General features: G+C 40.4%; 1 long non-coding RNA gene across 2 annotated transcripts in view; it reads right to left on the bottom strand.

Annotated features, from left to right (window-relative positions):
• Positions 1–2782: 2782 nt before the first annotated feature.
• The window catches only part of LOC150091319 (uncharacterized), a 120284-nt gene continuing 107260 nt past the window's right edge, over positions 2783–15806 (bottom strand). The window contains exon 2 of one of the 2 annotated variants that reach the window (XR_016547543.1): positions 2783–2901. This is a non-coding gene — a long non-coding RNA (uncharacterized LOC150091319). Of the gene's footprint in view, positions 2902–12560; positions 12668–15806 lie in introns of those variants that run through there. The other variant, XR_016547544.1, reaches the window with a different exon arrangement.

Below are 15806 nucleotides of genomic sequence, written 5' to 3'. Positions count from 1 at the left end.
ACACTGGTTTAATTTTCTTTCAGAAATTTCCTAGCCAATTAATATAAGCAGCTCAAGATTAAAATGATTAATAATGAAACAAATATCACGAGAGCAAAATGTATGTGCTTGCTGGATGAAAAGCCCAGATTCCGAGAAAAACATACAACCCCCACCTGAGACTGACTAACTCAGCCACGTTTCTCACGTCATTGACGAGATTGAAGTCTGGCCTCTTCCACTCGGTGCGGGAGGACGGAGATTATAAACATTGTGCTTCCAGCGAGGTCCCTTTTTTCGATACTCCCCACCTGGAATTTTCTACTGACACCAATGAGATATACAATGATAAAAGATGGTTTATTTCAAGCCAATTCTGACTCGCAGTCACCATGCAAATCCTCGTACACTTCGCACGCACGCTGCTAGTCGTCAGCACCCAGCATCAAACCTGACATAGATGCATCGGCTCAGAAAAAAGCTCAGCTACCCATCTCGCTGCGTTTTTCACTTTTTGTCGCCTATCTGTGCTGACAAAGATAAACTGCTGGAAACAAAGAAGAGTAGTCATCCATCCCGCTAAGATGGGCTTCATTTTCGCCGAGTTTTCACTGCTACACGCTTTTTATTCTAATCTCGATTTAATAATGTGTATTTATAAGGAATCAAATTATAAAGGGGGTAGCGTGGAACTTCTCAGCTATGTTAAAGCATCCAGAAAAAAATTATTAGACAAAGTAAGCAGAGAATAACCACAGTCGAGTTCCAGCAGCTATCATGTGGCACTGAAAAATCAATAGAAACACTCCAGATTTAGGCAGTACTCGATTCTCAATGTCAGACTGGAAATATGAGCATTTGGGAGTTAAATGCATCGCGTGAACACCCTGAAATTAACAAGCACCGTACCGTTCTGTTAAAGGTCTCTTCATAATTGAGGCAACGTATTCCACGAGTGAGGCCAAATGCAATACAAATATAAACTCGATCACTATCAGTCAGATGTGCAAGTGATGTATGCCTTATCAGCAACATTGTGCTCGTGTCAATGTTATTATATCAGCCGTATAACAATGGGATGCGGCATCCCGACGATGCTGACGAGCTGGCGGTTTGCCACAAACGTAACCTTAGAGATGAGACTACAACTCACATTTTATCTTTCTCCCCCTCTCCGCACATAGTGTCTGATTAATGAGCGGAACATTGTCGGAGATTCGTAGGGCCGTAACAAAGCACGAGCTGTGTAGACTTGGCGGAGAAATAACCCTCTTCATCAAATACGGGGTAGTTGGCAAGTGTTGGAAGGTACATTTGCGTTATCAAAAATAGCGTTCCTTATCGGTTTGTTGGAGGGTGTGTGTGTGGGGGGGGCAAGATACATCCCCTTAATGAGATGAATGCTGAATATAAACGGGAAGAGGGAAGATTAAATCGTCTACTTGTCCTAAGATGACAAATGACTTATAAATTTTGCTGGGTAGATGTCCCATGGCCTCATAAGGAAATATAAGTTTCTTTAGATATAACGGGGCACCTTGTTCGACGCGAGTGTGCCACCTGTCGAAGAACACTACTTGCCACACACATATCCGCTGTTCTACGGATGTGTACAAAAAGTGAACGACTCGGTGCTGTTGTGGAAACAGTTCAAGAGGTAATTATGGCTTCCGTTTTTATGTTAAATTTAAGAATAATAAATTTTGGTGATAAAAGAAACCGATTTAGCGTTATGTAGTGGTGTAATTCGACAACTGACTTCATTGCAGTAAAATCCGACACGTTATACAAAAAAAAAAGAGATGTTAAAGCGAAATAGTAAGAAAGCACTCCTGTTTTCGTGGCTAGCAGGATTTAAACCTCATAGATAACGAAATGGTCTTAATTCTCACCGAACAAAGTTGCCTTTACAACGGGTTGCCTTTATATTGCACTACTTTCAAACAGACGGTCTCTCCAAAAGATAAGTTCCATACGAAAGTAGTGCAACACTAGCGCAACTCGTTACAAAGGTAAGTTTTATCTGCTGTGAAACTCAAATCTATTGCATTATCCATGTAGTTTAAATCTTGCTTCCAGCGCGTGCCGGATTTCAAAGAGTTTACTCAATCATCTTTCACCATATTCCTTTGAAGGAGTCTTATAATGAATAAAAGAAAGTCGTGAAAGCGGTGTCTGTCCGTAATTCGTAGGTTCTCTGACCACCCTGCTTCTTTCTAAAGCAGGGTGGTCAGTAAGACTCTAAAGAGTTCAAAAACGATAGCGAGTCGATATTCTTTTTGATCTGTTCTCTACTTCTTGTCAATTATGTTATCAATTATGAGCGTTTACGTCTTACTATTTAAAGTCAATTAATTTAAATAATTCCCCTCTCCTGACAATAAATGATCTGATTTTCTAATTAAGATCTATTAACAACCGAGAGCTTCCTTGTAGCGATGGCTTCTTTCTTAACGATGTTTCTCCAATCATCTCTTCATAACTCCGGTCATGCAAAAGAACCTTATCATTAAACACATTACTTTCGATACCCGATCGAAGTTAATTATTTCACTCTGCTATTCCTCAGACTCTTATCTTTTGTTTCAAATTGTTAATTGGAATCTTTTGGGTATCCTTAATGACCTTGCTCGAGAGATGTATTTATTAGGTTAAAGTATGTCCGCATATGCATTGTTTTTAATAATAATCAAACTTTAATTGCTGTACATCTTTAGATATATCAAAAGTATTAGAATGAATAAAGCTTGTTTTGTAATTTATTTTGGTTGCTTAGCTACAGTTAAAACACTGGATAGTGACTTTTTAACACAATGGAAGGAACACCTATGTGGACATCGAATCCAGCTTTCGACTGTAGAAATACTTCACAAGCAAATCACAGTACGAGGCCCCTTGTGGGATGAAATCCCCGAGTATTTCCTGCAAAGAAATTTAAAAATATATATTTATTACATTAAAAATAAAATAAAAACTATAGATTTACAAATTGATGGAGATTTTTAAGTATAAAGGGCTTTCTGATTTACACTACCATGTCAAAAGTATTCAAACACCCTTCCGAATTCTACAACAAGATGTATGTATAGAAAGAAGAGGTTTAAATGTGCGTAGCTAATAGCAGATGTGTTACAACCACGCAGAATGCGTCTCCGCAAAGTGCTTCAATGATGTTCAATCGTCTTGTCTTGCGATTCCGATGTAGAGAACGTTATCAACCTTAGTGTATTGTGCCCGCAATGAAGTTTGGAGAAGGCCGAGTTATTTGGTAGGTTTATTTCTCGTGATTCAGACTCAGGTCATTAATGCCGAGAAGAGCAAAACCTTACTGTTCTGATAGAGAGGAGAACACGAACGTGTTCTCCTCTCTATCAGAACAGTAAGGAGAACACGAACGTGTAGAGTTCTATCAAGGCGGTCCTCAAACTCATACAGCGAACAGTGTAGAAGTCTGGTTTGATGAAGAGGAAATCCAGCAGAGCTTCTGATTCCGATCAGACACTTTGTGATAAATAGGAATGCTGATCAGGCTACGGCCAGTGAGGCTCTCTTCTACATCTGAACTGACGATTGCACTGAAGGAGGAATGGACATTGATTTCTCCTACTTGCTACAATGAACTGGTGAAGTGTTCCACGATGAATCGATGCTCTCATTGCGGTGAAGATGGACTATACCTTATTAAACAACGTTGGTGTGTACAAATACTTTTGGTGGGGTAGAGTACAGTGTATATTAAAAATATATATATGAGTTCGTATGGACTTTACCTCAGCAAAATAGAGAAATCCCATAAATTTTCTATTTATACTCAGGAAGGTTAATAACATAAAGAATACAGGAACATTAAAAAAAAAAAAATTGCCAAGTGGTTAGGCAGTAGCACACGCGTTTGAGGCGACCGTAGTTCGAGACCGCGAGACTGGTAAATGCTGTTTTCATTGTCGAAATGTTAATTGTAAACAAATCTGACCTAGTGATCTTGCGATAGTATAAACAAAAGAAGAATTAGGACTCACATGCACTCGTGAGTGGCACAGTTGGTAGGATCGCCGTCCTCCCCACACCTGGTGGAAAAGATCTGAGTTCAAGTCTCGTCGATGACGTGAGAAATTTTTATAGGCCTTTTTCACAACGTGGCTGAGTTAGTCGGTCTCAGGCGAGGGTAGATGGATTTTTCTGCTGGAAACTCGAGGTTTTCGTCCAGCAAACAGAGAATACCGCAATTTACAGACAGTATAAACGCAGCAATATGGCCTTAGTCGCTAATGCTCCTAAAATCCTACAACAACAAAAACTCTCAAACTAAGGTCAACTGAAATGCGCGTACTCCTATATCCGCATCCTTGGCCAACCACTGGGCTATATCAGGTCACATATTTTAAAGGCTGTTTTAGTATTTGTTTTATCTGACTACTCTTGATATATATTCCAACGTCTTATGCATGTAATTGTGGTGGGAGTTAAACTTTCCACAGAAATTCTGCTCGGATTTTCAGAGCTTTGCTGCCATGATCTATTTATATACGCTGACGTTCAAAGAAAGTGCATCACCCAGGAATTTCACATTTCTAACCCTTTTTCGCGATGGTATGTTACATTAATGACTAGCACCACAAATAGATAATGGACCGTTCTTAAAACCATTTTTTTCACCTGTAACAAATGTAAACACATTACTGTCGAACCTCTAATACAGAAATGAAGCTAATGTAACTACAAAAGTGCCTACTTACCTGTTACTGCGCTTGCTACCACTCCTGTATGTTCTTCCCATTCTCTTTTCAGCTCAGACGAAGAAACTTTACGGTTTTTAAGGCATAAACGCGGTCCTGTTTTGGCGTAGAGATTCGTTTGTGTCCGGTTCCTTTTTTCCTCCTTCAGTTTGAAAAGAAATCTACTCATTATCGACTGATTACAAGACACTCTATAAGCAATATGACGGGAAGAACATCCTTCCTCACGAAAAGCAACAATCGCACTCTTTCTTTGTGACATCAACTGCACGTAACTCGCCATCCTGACACAAGCAAGGAATGACTGCAAATGTGGCAGATCGTGCTTATATAGCTGAAAGTAACAGCTTATGCAATATTATCTGATGCATTCTGTAAGAAATATTGCCTTCTTCGGACGATAATTGCAATTTTAAGGGGTGATGCACTTTCTTTGAACACCAGTGTATATACAGGAGAAAGTTGTATGTTTGTTTGTTAAGTTCTCCCACTGTAATGGACCACTCACCACCAACTTTGGTATGCTAACTCAAACTGGACAAAAGTAACACGAAGTGGTTAAAATTCTCATCATGTCCCCCCCCCCCATTAAACATAATTTAAATTCTGTCGTCCGGTGCATAATCCATATGGATCAGCGGAGTTGGAGGAAACCACCGATGGCGCTTGACCTATAAAACTAAGTCCATGTGGATCGGCACCAGAGCTGAATGAGGCAAGGGCCTGATGGCCACCAAATTCTGACTAAAACCAATAAGGACAACTTGTCACCTGACCTGTGGTGGAGTACCCAATCTAGAATGCACCACTGGGGCTGCTTCTGGTGCAGGGGAATGTATCCAGTCTTGAGTGTTCAGTCCTGTGTCAGCATGCGTGGGTAAACAAGTGGAGTGTCAAGTCTGTGTTCTTACATATCTGTGTAAATGGGCAAGTGCCTGTGTTCGTCGGTCTCTTATTATTTTATGTGTGAGAGGGCTTATATATGGTTAATAGTATTTGTTTGGTATTCATGCATCTTTGAAGAGTGTGCGACTGCTTATGTTTGTTTGCTCATACTTGATTGATGCTCCTCGATACGCGTTATATAAAATAAAAAGGTGTATGTATGTATGAAAAGATCAAGTGATTTATAATGTCTGTTTGCGGTTGATCTCACCCCCTCCATATATGACTTAGACCTGGGGCCCTCGCCTGGGCCTGCCCCCATGCAGCTCATCCCGATCATTGACCACTTTAACTGTACCAAAACTTTGGATCAAGATTGACCACTTTCTACGCCAGTGTGGGATTACGGAAGCCCCCTCAAATGGCCACGTGCTAGTCGCGAGTCTCTCTCACACATAAGGAGCCCTGTCCCTATGACTATATTTTCAAACTACAAGGGTAACAGCTATCCCCCTTTCCACCTTAAATATTTCTCCTAGTGGACCAGGGTGTGCTTTTGCTCCCTATCTCTCCCATCACTTCATATTTATCCAAAACTGTTACCCTCGCGCTCTCTTCTTAACAAAACTTCCCCTTTTTCCCCTCTCCCTGGTAAGATCAGGCGATGCCAGGGGTTACCTCTCCAGAGCTCTCGCACCTAACGAACTGACCCGCCTCCCTGCAGCACTGCACGATAACCAGGGGACTGTAGTGTTCTACGAGCCCTTAGGCTAAGCAGCCAGATGAACAATATACCAAAATAACCCTCCACTGACCCTACACAAACATATACTAACCCTATCTGGCCTTTGCAGAGTTAGTATTATGTCACAGAAGTTACGAAACGGAGTTGGGAGAACCCCCGGGCTGCAGAACGTATAACACGAAGTCCATGTGACTATTGGTCGTGCGTACGAGAGAGAGACAACGCATACCACGGGCTTCGACCACACGTGGCTGTCCCACGTGTGACCTTTGGATGGTTGTTCAATCCCTTTTGAGCCAGTTGCAGTCAACTTGGGACACAACAGAACGGGAGTACTTAAACTATATTGGCTGTTTTCGAGATACTGGCACTTGCATGTCTTTCCCCCACAATTACTCCATGTTCTGTGGCCAAAGTGTGGAGTACACAGAGAAACAACAGATCTTAAGAACAGGATAATTCGCCTTCAAACAGAGGCTGAGAACGATTAGAGATGAATTTAATTCATCACTCGGACATTCCTTATCAAGAAACAAAATTGATAGACGACTGGTGTAGGCAGATTTAACTGCATGTGCTTTCACTCACCACAGCGACTTCAATGGTGTAGAACGACGACGAAGTTCTACTCGGAAGCAATGGCAGAAGAATCCGCGCATGTCGACTCCCAGTTCAATAAGGTATTCCAGTTTGTATTCAATATACAAATCGAACACCACGAACATGATGTTTGATGCCATCGTTTATGATAACAGTTGGTGTTCGTTCAAAGTAACATTACAGATTAATGTTCCCTGGCCTACCATTTCTTCAAATGTTGGGCAGCCCTTTGTTCCAGTAGGCTAGTTCTTGGCGCGATACCACTGATGGTATCGTACAATTTCTCTGCGATGCCGACACGCTTCTGTGACCTGTTAGGTTCTATTAGCATTGGGTTTCAGGCTCATCAGTAACTTAGCCCATATTACTCCATTCTGTGTGTTGTATTCACGAGACGATTTACATGTTTTGCGGGCTAGAAAACCCCCCTCTGAGATCGGGTTAATTACACTACTGGGTTCTTTTATTTGCCTTCAATTGAACCCACCAGGGACACGATGAGGCGTTGACAAAATGAGCAATGGATGTGTATTCGAAGTGGTAGAAGAGACGAAGTTTACTTGTTTGTTGCAGATCATTGGAATAAATTACAAATCGCTATCAGAGGTAGGGGGTCTTACTTTATGCTGATGCATGCTGGCTTTCTGCATTAAATAAAGATCTTATGTTCTGATAATTTCTTTCCTTTACCCATTAAAATACCGGGAGATAATTAGTCTACACTTTTAGGACGGAGAAAATTTTTCTGCCACCGAGTATTGGAAATTGGGACGATGGTGGTCTGACGGTTATCTTGCGCGACCACTAGTAAGGAGGTTATAGGTTCTAGCCTGTCTATGCTGCCACAGAAATTCACCGTCCGTTGTGAATTTTAGGTCTAAAAATCCAGTTGCCCTTGCTAATTCAATCACGATGAATTTCTGAACTCTTCTGGCCACGGCTATCTAGAGAATAGATTAAAATTTTTGTTAGACACGTTATGTGTTAACTCTTTGTCTGACACTATTTAAATAAATCGACAATGCATTTGTATACCTTCAAGTTATCCGTAATTGTTTTATAATACCTGAAAACTCGTAACGCAGCATTTTAGCCACTAGGAAATCTGTCTGGGTGTCTGTCTGAAAGTCCAACATTAAACCCGTTGGACTTTCAACCTCTCCAGACAAAAACAACTGTCTCACTGAATTGTGGATTGGTTACATAGATCGTCGTTTCTCTGCGGAATTTCCGGTAATCTAACTATTGATTTAACTGGTCCCCAATCAATCAAGCTAACTAACCTCAGTTACAGTCATTACTAAGCAACAGCTAATTAATGCCATCAACTTTCTCCAGTCCATTGAAATATTTCTATTATTCTGCCAAGCTATTGTAGACCAATACCCACAGCCTCGATTATATTAAATTCTTACTACCAACCTTATCTAAATAAGATATTACCCACGTGACCAGTTGCACTAATGCCACTCGAAACAGATCCACTCTTTCTATTCTATTAAATCCGCCCTCAAAATCTTAAATATTAATACTTTATGAAAATTACTTCAAAGACCTAGCTTGGTCAGTCAGTCGGTCTAACGCGAGGGTTGGATGGTGTTCTTTCTAGGAAAGTTGGCAGTATCAGAAGAAATATATTTCATTTCGTACAAGCTCTCTATAACTTGTGAGGTTCCACAAGGGGCGGTCCTCTCTGGTTTACTCTTTAGGGCTTTCGTAATCCCATTTCTGAATCATCGAGATGCCAAAATACCACACTCAGGTATCTTTAAACGGTCGTTTATATATACCATAAACTGCAGAAGTATGAATTTCGCTGTCCCAATTCAAATTAAACCAATTTTTGCTGCTGAATATTGGATGACGAAATTGGCAATCCACTTGCCAAATATAAATAATTCTACTATATTTGTCAGCTAAATGAAAATCCGAAGATTAGCCAATCGGATGTCAGAAACATCTCATCACTACTGTGAATATGATGAATGAAATTATATCCTCACCACTCTTCTGGGATCTATGCATGTGCCATCTCCTATCATTTCCTTCTTTGAGAATAATTGTAAACCAGTTAAAATATGTGATAGGTTCATCCCGGACACAGAGAGAGAGAGAGAGCTCTTCAATCGATTCAAATACTCTTCAATCTACCTTGATATTGATGTCGAGAAGCTGCTAACCGATACTTGCACGGAAGATCTATTGCAGTATGGTTTACAGATATCTGAGAAGCGTGATATAATATTAATGCACCATCTACAATGCGATGGGATGATGTTACCACTATGCAGTTCATTCCTAGTAATATCCATCAAAAAGGCTAATGCATTTTCTACATGATGAACTCGGAATATTGCCATTCTGTGGTTTCTCGGACTGGAATCTGAGAATGCTTTATAATCATAATGACTAGATATCATCATGAGTTTGATAGCTGTACATGAATCAGACTATTATATGAGACGCTAAAGACTAAGGTGTTATAATTCAATCTGACATGGAATTTTCATGCAGTTTAAACAGGTTGCCAGGAAGGTATCCAGTTGGTATACTGTGGATGATTGACAGGGCCTTTGCTAGAATGAAAAAGGACGTCATTATCTCTCTATACACGACACAAGACGATGATTAGACTGCATGTAATATTGTATTCGGGTCTGATGACCGCACCTAAAAGAAACAGAACTTTTTTGGAGAGAGTTCAAAGACGGATGAGGACTGCAAAGTTTGACAACCAAACATCTAAGGGAGGATCTAATTGTGGTGGAGTGGTATATAAGGCACTGAAAAGATTGAAGAAGCCTGTTCTCCCTCTAGGGTCAGATACAAAGCAAAGGACATAAATATAAAATCTCAAGGAATAACAGAAGATTATATTTCACGAAGTTCTCATTTATGGGAAGCGGGTTGCCAACAAACACTTTTGGAATAAATTGTCACTGAACGTGGTGGAGGGAGTCAATCTGACGAAGTTTAAAGCAGAATTGGATGATTACTTTGTGGTAGTGGGGGATAGCACGAATATTCTGTTTTATTTGAGGTTTAGATAATGCAGAATACACAAGATTAGAGTTGTGAAAAATCTAAAGAGGACTTTCTTGTTTTGCTTGCGAACGTGATCCGTGAAGTTAATGTTGCCTCGTATGAATTTTTGGTCTTTTTTCTGGAAAAGGTTGTTTGATCGTCTCACGGATAGTTATAATCTAACCAAATAATCAGAATAACGTAAAGTGTGCATCTTCAGTTGTCGATGACAAGAAATGGCCAAGGGCAAAACTTACAAGCTGTCTGATTTTATGTTTCACTTTTAAATTATGCTGAAAAATCTTCTGCTCGCCTTAATAGATGACAGAAAACGTGCTTTTTTCTACCATGGACGTTGCACTGAATGCTAATGATCATACGGTATCAACAAGGTTGAAGTGGGGGGACATGAAATAATGCAAGTGGAAAATCCAATACGAGTCAACTTGATTTACAATGTTATAAATTCTGATGATATTCCGGAACTGCCATACAGGGCTAAAGGAATTCATCTCCCTCTGCTTGCACCGTGACCACTATGATGATGGCTCATTCTCTGTTATCCGAGTGTACTCGGATAATTGAATATTTGGTTAACATTTTCAGTTCTTTTTTTTTTTTTGCTAAAATCTTCATAGACGTTAATTGCTAGATATGTAAGAGAGCCAATAAATTTTTATAGCCCAACATGGATTTAGCTAGAAAAGTCTTGCTGTGTTATTAATACATGCCATTTCTTCGTTCATATTTTGCCTTCTCTCTTGGGGTCAAGTTTAAAGTCCCATCCCCCCTGTGGAGCATACTTGGTTTGGGGATCTTGTTGCTTTCATGAAGCACTTTTTTAACAAAATAGGGGCAAACTATTCCATTAATCCAGGTACGAAGTGTTTTTTGTATTTTTGAGATTATTAAATGTATATATTTTCATAGATAAATTTTATGTCAAACTTGAAATTTATGAAAATTAATTTAGGGTGTGCAAAGTGGACTAGTATGAGAATAAGACTCCAAATAAAGTAGCGTTTACGTTAACTTAAAAATCCTTCTTGTTGAAACATTATAATTTAAAAGGACCTATCTTAGAAAAGAAAAGGTTTATAAATAAACTTCTGCATAATAAATATTAAAAACAAGAAACAACTTTTTTTAAAGAGTGAAATAAACGTAGGGAAAAGGTTGCTATAAGAACTATAGAATGCACAATTCAAGACTGTTTCTTATACAATGACAGCTGCCTCGGTACTGTACTCTGCAATTTAAATACAAAAGCACTGCTCTTGTGGAGAAGTATGATATATATTGCTATTTTCTTCAAGTCATTATTTATGGTAAATAACTCGATTTTGAAATAATAATAATAAATGTTCTAAGAAGATTTCTGTATTTACATTTAACGGAAAAACGGAAATTAATGATTGAATTATGTACACCAAAATTAAACGCGCTGTACGTTCTACAGGAGGATGAGTTTCCCATTGTCCGAAGACCACCGAAAGCAATTTGGCTTTCCACCTTCCACCATTTACTTCACACTGCAGGAAAGTAAGGGAATTCCATGAATTACCCTAGTTTAACATCTACAACACAACTTCCCTCAGCTTAATACAATTGAGAATCGCGAAATGTTCTCCAGCTCAGAGTGAGATATACGTTAGGCATTCTCTGGATGTAACTACCTCCAAAGTGAGATATGAAACAAGACCGAAGGGACGCTAGCAATTTAATTACGGAAGACAATTTATATCTTCACTTCGACATACACAGAAGTGCCGCCTTGGCTGTTCTGTCGTCAGCGAATGCAGTAAAAGATTATGAATGTTTAAAGCCCACCGTAGATACATTAATAAAGGGGGCAGGTATTGTTTACCTGTGTCCATTTCGGATATGATGAGAGAAAATACCGCTGGATGCTATCTCGGCATCTTCCCAATTAACCAGACACTAAGACATAAGACTGAATGATAGCTGTCTTGTTCGCCATGTCCTACAGCTATTCCCAGATTAGGGTGACTATGACAAAGGGCTTCCGACAGCTCCGTATACACTGTCACTGTTCCGTTCACTGGCTGCAGATTTCAGGGACAATCCTGGTCCTGTCTCCTTGTCATTCGGACCGTCATCATTCACCGCGAGAGAAGAAGAAAAAGAAATACATATGGAGGGATTCTTTGCAGATAATAAAAAGTTGCTGTGTCAGCCAGAACCACAATTAGTGTCCCTGTGTTGGTATGTGGTGTACGTATTGTTAAATATGTAAGTAGGTGAAATGGACGCTTCCCTCTGTGCTGTGCCGCCATGAGATATGGCGCGCAGGGCCGGTGTCGCGACCATGTCGCGAAAACCGCTCGTGCTGCTCGAAAGAAGAAAAGAGAAGACTTCAAAAGCGCACGAAGAGAAAGGCACGTAGAAAAGATATATGCGAACTTCTTGAATCTGTCTGGCTAACACAAAATGGTCCCCCAAAAAGTTATTTACTCCGTCCACTGGTGACCTTTCGACTGTAATGTCCCCGTCTGTCTTACCTTCTTACTCTCATTTGCTCTCTGAACAAGTTTATTTATGAAACATTTAGGATATTAACCTTTGATCTTCAGACTTGACACGATGTTTCTTCTTAAATCACTTTTTATTTGCGCAGATCCGGCTGTTGTAAAGGAATTCTTTACTGTTGTTATGGCATCACCTTCTGTAGATATGTCTTAAAAGAAAGGATATTTCAAACATATATATTTTTTTAAGGAAAAATTCTTAGCCAATAACTTCAAAGTTATGTTAAGTTACGTACTAAATTATAAAAGAATTTAAAGAATATTTATAAGAGGTGTGACGTGTCATCTTGGTGACAAAGAGGGGGGCGTTATGGCTCGTCATAAACTCGACAGAAAATTTATCAAACACAATAGTTACTTGAAGGTTATTAAAATATCAGCAAAATTTAAACTTTATCTCCAACTGTTCTCGTTTAGTTTCTGCCAATGAACTGACGCATGCGTACATCTCTAGTTAGGGACAAAATTACTCCATAATAGTGGTGTATATAAAGAGAGAAATAGTGACAGGTAAAAAAAAGGGGGGAGGGGAGGGGGGAGTGAGTACATCGAGGGCAACGTAAAGCAACACTGGCAAACGACAATTACCACCAACGTTTACAATGCAATTCAGATTCTCCGAATATCAGCACTCAAACCATTAGACATTATTATCCACAGCGCGAGACAAGAGACGTCTGTTTATCTGAAAAGCATTGAACCGTTTCTACAAACTTTCTGGCTTGCCCGTGCGACTATGTTACGATGAGAACGTGTTTGCCAGTGGCTCGTGGCAGCGTGCCCTGTTCGTCTAATGCATCACTATTGACACCATAACAGAGAGGTGTTGTGGGGGAACAACGCCAAGAGTGGCGTTCCAATGCTTTCACCTTTTTCCGGGTTGGACCGAAAGCATCGCTAGTAGACGCTTTTTAGGAGCACGTGACTCATACTTTGTCTGCAGCAGCGGCAGAGAGGGGAAGAACGCGAGGAACTCTTTGCTCGGAAGCTAAGTTTGGAAGCAATTATAAAAACATGATGAACTCCGTCTAGGTGGCCAAAGGAAAAACAGAAGGGCGGAGACGTAGTCTTCTCTTGTACTCGGATTGAGACACCGTTTGCAAACCTCCCTTCGAGGCAAGTCGATGAACAACGAGAGACTTTATAACCGGGAAGCAACAAAGAAATGAAAGAGGACGTACATTGGGAGAATGTGTGTGTGGTCCGGGCAGACGTCATAGATTTGTATTTCTTTTCTTTTTTTTCTTCTTCCTCCCCTCTCAGTCTGTTGTTTTTATGTATTGCAAGGGTCAGCGGACTTGCAGACGGAGATGACAGCTGAGTGATCGAGATGAGAGACAGTAGCTATTCACTGTAGCCGTTTCCACTTTTATCTGAAAATAGAAATGGCTATTAACTCCTCTCTACAAAGACGCGCATCTCTTCGCTTTCTTTAGGTGAGATCCAGTTGTACCACCTAGGCAGGTTTTATTTTGAATTAACTGAGAGGAGCAGCGAATAATTAAAAAGAATTCAACAAAGCTGACAAATAGACTCAAAAGATTACATAATATGATGACGAGTCCACGCAAATCATCTGGTTACATGATGCATCTCCACAAGGCCACCAGGAAACGGATGATTTTGGAGGTTGTTGTTGTTAATGGGCTCCAGGTATTAGCGGAGGAGATAGTTTCCAGGACATTTCCAGTAATCGCAACATGTTCCAACTTATATAGTAACTTCTCATGAGGGACTGAGTCAAATGCCTTGCTGAAATCCAAATAGACTATGCCGAAATTGTTATCTACAACTAACTCATGAGTAACTGTGTCAGAATAGCTTATCGGGTTAGTTAAACATGATTTTCCCTTAAAACTATTTTGCATGCACTAGAATACCATTTCTATCTAAATATCACTGAAATGCACTCTTAATAGTTGCCTCTAAGATTTCTCTACCACTGAAGTCAGATTGCCCGGTCTATATCTATCGACTTCACTCTTAGAATTTCCTTTATGTATTGGCGATACTTGGCACCTCTCTCTCCAAACCAAAGGAATCTTTCCCCAGTCCAATGATTCTCTCAGAATTAACGTCAGTGGTCCAGTATCCTCTCTGGCACCTCCTTTAAAATTATTGAGTATATACTATCAACTACAGGAACCTTGCTTGCCTTAAGACTCAAAGGATTTTCTAATAAACACAGTCACCTGTAATTCATATATCTCTACCTCATTCGCACAGCCTCTCCTCAGTATGGGATCTTTCGCTATTAAAGATCAATGGGAAGTCCCCATTGAATTTATCAGAAGGGTTATCTAAGATTTTTATTACACCCGGTGCACAATGGTCCAATCTGATTCGTTTTCTTCTTCTTCTTTGTATTCACATACATGAAAAACTCCTTGTCCCCAAAATACTGTACAGCAGTTGACGAATATCCTGATGGACAAATCGATCAAGTAAAACGTGCAATTTACAGATATAATATACACTGAGTAATCACTGAATTATGACCACCTACCTAATACTTCGTAGGTCCTCCTTTTGCCCTCAGTACAGCAGCTATCCAACGTGGCATTGATTCAATAAGATGTCGGAAGCGTTTGGGAGGCATGGCCAACCAAGCTGTGTGTAATGCGGTCAGCAATGCAGGTGTGGAGGTGATTGGTGTATCCAGATGCCTGATATACCTTTCCATAGTGTCCCACAAGCGCTCTATGGGATTGATATCGATAGAGTTCGGAGGCCAACCGATATGCTGAAATTCAGAACTGTTCCTCAAACCATTACTGCACAACAAGTGCCCGATGGCTCTGCGCATTGTCATCTTGGAAGACACCGTCGCCATTCGGAAAAAAGTGTAACATAGCGGTGTGTACACAGTCAGAAAGCAGTTGACGATAGCGGAGACCACTGACACGTTGTTCCACATGCACCAGGGGTCCAAGTTCCTGCCAGTGAAACATGCCCCACACCATACAACCGCTTCCACCGGCCTGCACCTTTGGTACTATGCATGATGGATCAAGAGCCTCACGTTGTTGACGCCAAATCCGTACACGATCATCCACGGTGTGGAGTAAATAACGAGACTTATCCGACCAGCACACCTTCTTCCAGTCTTCTAACGTCCAACTTGCACCAGGCTAGTCTTTTACGCTGATGAACCTTGGTTAGGAGAGGATGCCGGAGGGGTCGTCTGCTGGTATAGCTCATACGTGTGAGCGTGCGACGCATGGTCATGGCAGATATTATTCCGGGTTGGTCCATGTTGTATTGGGTAGTCAACTCTTCTACAGTGCT

The sequence above is a fragment of the Mastigoproctus giganteus genome, chromosome 1, assembly GCF_048544385.1.
Source record: "Mastigoproctus giganteus isolate SK-2022 chromosome 1, ASM4854438v1, whole genome shotgun sequence".
Lineage (NCBI taxonomy): Eukaryota > Metazoa > Arthropoda > Arachnida > Uropygi > Thelyphonidae > Mastigoproctus > Mastigoproctus giganteus.
Note: the sequence above shows the minus strand (reverse complement) of the source record. Positions and strands in the feature narration are given on the sequence as shown.